Here is a 4,580-nt window from a genome sequence, read left to right as displayed (position 1 = left end):
GTGTCTCTTGCAATCCATGAAGGTATGGATTCAAGGGGTTCTCAGGATGAGAACGGGGAAAGCTCCGTAAGGGGATCGCACGACACTGAGGGAGTCCGATGTACGTACATCGGTCATGATGGGATTGATCTCGGGGTTACTCCACCCGGGACTATCCGTAAAATGAACCAAGATAATAATGTTTGTTCAACGCTAACATAATAAATAAACTTATGTACGACATGTATGTTATGTTTATGTTTCTATGCACGATTATGTTATGCTCATGAAGAGGCTATGTATGATTATGTTTAAGAACAAGAACAAGAGCAAAAGATGTTACTACACTACAAGAATTCCCCAATTTACTAACCAATTCAAAATTGCATTACTGGGGGATTTAGGCCCTCAGTAATTACTGGCGGAATAAACCTTCAGTAACATCCAAAAAACCCTCAATAACGTTACTGACGGAAAAATCCCACAATAATTCAGTGAGTTACATTTCTGACGGATAAATCCGTCAGTATTAATAATAAAGAACCTACGAATTATTACTGAGGGATATGATCCGCCAATAATGTAAACACACATTTACTGAGGGATATAATCCGTCAGTAATAGTATAACGGAATTATATAATCCGTCGGTAATTCAAAAGATCCGCCAGTAATGTTGTTATTTAAGAATCCGTCAATAACGCTTCCAATCCGCCAGTAATTAAAGCAAACAATCCGTCAATATTGCAACCAAATCCGCCAGTAATGTAATGCAGTTTAATCATCTCTCTAAGTCCCTTTTGGCCCAAATTTTTTCAGAGAGTCCCGCTTTCTCTCTCACTTTACCAAAACCCTAAAACTCAAATTCTAATCTCACTTTCCCAAATTTCTAATTTCTAATCTTCAATCTCACTCTCAAACATCCAATTTCTTGAAACCTAACCTCCAATTTCATCACCATGCCTTCTCACTTGCATTCAATAATTGTTCCCTGAATCATTTTTTTCTCACCTTAATCGTGTTTCTTCAATAGTGAAGAAAGGGTTTCTTCAATCTCACCCTAAATCCTTTTAATATCACCTTAGAATCGTGTTTTTCTTTTTCTCACTTCTCTCCCAACACGGTGGTTCGCATTTCTCTCCCAAGTCGGCGGTTCACCTTGAATCGTGCTTTTCTTTACCCAGCTGCGACCCAACTGCAACCAGCTGTTCGTTTCACCATCCAACTGTGACCCAATCTTTGCAGGTTAATCTCTCTCTTTTTTTTTTATAGAATTCTGAGCTTTTTTGTTAATTTTAGTGGTTTGTTTTGTTAATTTCTTTGATTTTGTTAATTTTTCAATTCACACAAGTAGGAGAGAAGAAGATAGAATAATGCCTTTGGAATTTTCTATATAGAATTCTGAAGCTATTGTGTCGAGGCTCATTTCATGGTATGGAGGAATAGGATTAATGCCTTTGGAATTTTCTATATCCAAATTATTTGTTGCTAGAATGCTCTGTTAGGACAGTGGTTGATTTAGCTAAATCATTAGAGCATGTTGGAGTTGTTATGCTATCACTTTTGGTGTCTGTGACAGTGGTATTTTGTTAATAAGCATGTATTTTGTTTGACAGATACACATGTTGTCAATGATCAGTTGCTTCTTCTAAGTACATAAGTATTTGTTCTTAGTTTATGTTTTATTTGTGTGACTAAAGGTTACTCTCACATATCTTTGGTTTTTCTGCATTTTCCTGCTTGTGTTGTTCATGTCTGCTATGTTTCTAACATAGAAAAGGACAACCACCACTGGCCATGTACCTGCCATAATCCACCTAGTATTTTGACCTGTTATGTTAGTTCAGTTTTATATGTATTGAAATCTATAATGAAATGGAGTACTTTTTCTGGTGATTTATGATTCTAATTTATGATTTTTTAAATTTCCTGCTGGTATAAAGTTTACAAGAACTTTTGTTTTTTGACTAGTTAACTTATCCTATTAACCGTGATTTGTATATTTTGTAGAATGGTGAATGCAGATTTTTGGTTACTTGAGAAGGATACTTTATCTTGGAGTGCTATGATATTGGGTTATGCTCAACATTGATGTTTCTTAGAGGCTATGGCTTTGTTTCAGTAAATGCATATCCTTGGAATTTGACCGGATGAGACTACTTTACTGAGTGTCAGCTATAGACATGAGCAAACGAGTTTATGCATTTATAGGCCAAAATAATTTGTATGTCAACGTCATTCTTGGCACGACACTTATAGATATGTATATGAAACTTGGATGTGTGGACAATGCATTAAGAAGCAAGCCTCAGAATGATAAGAAGCAAGCCTACAGGTCTTCCTCTAGATCTTATTGCCTTTCAATGTCCTGATGAATTAAAATATGCTAGTGATTTTTTTTTTTATGCTAAATGTATGATGTCTTTTTAAGGTCATGAAAGTAATACTTATGGAGTAGTACTTATGATGTCTTTTTTCTCTACGTGGCACAGTTAATCTATATATTGATATAAGAGTAGTAGCGCTGAATTTTTAAGTTTAACTAATACTTATGGAGAGAAAGTGTGATTTGTTCTCTCATGGCTAGAAGATAGAAAGTTAGGAAAAGAAACAAATTGTAAACATGGTTATTAGTATCTTACAATACACATATTTCTAATTCTAGTTATGTCCTCTCTTTTTCCACTTTTTGCCGAGGTTATTATAAAAATTAAGCGGAGGTTATCGGGTTTCAGTGGTCATTGTTTCAGATTGGGGAAAACAAGTTAAAAAGAAAAGCTTTCTACATTGTTTCTGGTGAAAGCAAGTAATAAAAGAAAAGCTTAATACATTGCAATTTGGAACCAAAGGTAGGTTCTGTTTTGTGAATTAGATTCCTATCTTTTAATCTCTGTTCTTTCAAATGGAACACAAACTATAAGACTGTGTGGATACTGCAAACTGAAAACCAACAAATGAAATTGTGGATTCTTACATGTGTGACTATTTATAAGATTTCTCTGTCTTTGTGCAATACATTCAGTGTGACTATTTATAAGATTTCTCTGTCTTTGTGCAATACATTCAGTGTGTTTCAAATTAGTTGATGTTATTAGATATGATGAATGTTGATTGATTAAATAGAGTGTTTTATTTATAGGTTATATTGGTGGCTCAAAGCGCGGGTGAGTATTCTTCAGCTTTGCTACAAGTTTGCAAATAAGGTTCATTTAGCAGTGTGTGGCAGAAACTATGCTGAAGTTAGGATAGGATACTCAATTGTTTTTGCCTGGTGCTGTTTTTTTCCCCTTGTTGTCTTGAGAAGGGCTGTTCTGTTCTTAGCTTCCTGTTTGGTCTGGGGCGTTACGCGTATGGATATTTGCGTTATGCGTATGGATATTTCACGGGATATTTCAACAAGCCATCATTCACGTAGACAAATATATTAGGTGTTGTCTATCATACCAAAGTTCTTCACCACTTGATTAATTGAAATAGTAGTTGCTGCAAAATTCACATGTATGAATATTATAGAAATATTTATGATTTTGTACAAAAACTATTTATAATAATTAGTTTATTCTTTTAGTTTAATTAATTTGTGTCTTATTATGTTTAATTTTTTTCCTTTAATTTATTTGCGTTTAATTAATTTTATATCTTTAATTAAAATAAAAAAGTGATGTAACAAAATAAAAAAGGTGGAAAGTGCATTACTGGCGGAAAATTCTGTCAGTAATGCAGATCTGCAAAAACATTATTGGCTGATAAATCCGTCAGTAATACTAGAAGGAAGTTGATTGTGCATTACTGAGGGATTATTCCGTCAGTAATTACTGACGGAATTGTTCCGTCAGTAATTACTGGCGGAATAATCCCTCAGTAATGCTTTGTCAGAACTCCCACTCCATTACTGAGGGAAAATTCCGCCAGTAACATTTCTGACGCTCATATTACTGAGGGACTCAAATCCGCCAGTAATGCGTATTACTGAGGGATTTTTCGCATTACTGGGGGATTATTTCCACCAGTAATAACCAAAATTCTTGTAAGGGGATCGCACGACACTGAGGGAGTCCGATGTACGTACATCGGTCATGATGGGATTGATCTCGGGGTTACTCCACCCGGGACTATCCGTAAAATGAACCAAGATAATAATGTTTGTTCAACGCTAACATAATAAATAAACTTATGTACGACATGTATGTTATGTGTATGTTTCTATGCACGATTATGTTATGCTCATGAAGAGGCTATGTATGATTATGTTTAAGAACAAGAACAAGAGCAAAAGATGTTACTAGGCAAGAATAAGATATGTATAGAACAAGTAAAGAAAGCTATGCCCGTGACGACCTTAGGTTCCCTAATCGTCCGGTTTAGAATCATGTCATGAATATGTTATGTTATTTTATGTTTAGGCCTTGTTGCGTAAAGCGTACACTTGGCAATGCGGTCTAGGTTCCCTCAACCGCTATGTCATGTATAGATGAGAAGCCTATAACAAATTAAGATGAGACTATGACGGCCCTAGTATGCACGACCGTCTAGTATGCAAGTCCCCACACACGTATAATCAACCGTCAGGTTGTAAAGTAGACACGAGGTGACCGTAGGTTT

At 35.4% G+C, this 4,580-nt stretch overlaps 1 long non-coding RNA gene across 1 annotated transcript; it reads left to right on the top strand.

Moving 5' to 3' along the window:
• Positions 1 to 770: 770 nt before the first annotated feature.
• On the top strand, positions 771 to 3,551 carry LOC146923608 (uncharacterized). Its single transcript, XR_015009804.1, has 4 exons — positions 771 to 1,223; positions 1,989 to 2,313; positions 2,729 to 2,827; positions 3,118 to 3,551. It is a non-coding gene; the product is annotated as an uncharacterized LOC146923608 (long non-coding RNA).
• The last annotated feature ends 1,029 nt before the right edge of the window (positions 3,552 to 4,580 follow it).

This window comes from Medicago sativa, chromosome 5 (assembly GCF_051527215.1).
Source record: "Medicago sativa cultivar Bolivia chromosome 5, Bolivia_mono, whole genome shotgun sequence".
Lineage (NCBI taxonomy): Eukaryota > Viridiplantae > Streptophyta > Magnoliopsida > Fabales > Fabaceae > Medicago > Medicago sativa.
Note: the sequence above shows the minus strand (reverse complement) of the source record. Positions and strands in the feature narration are given on the sequence as shown.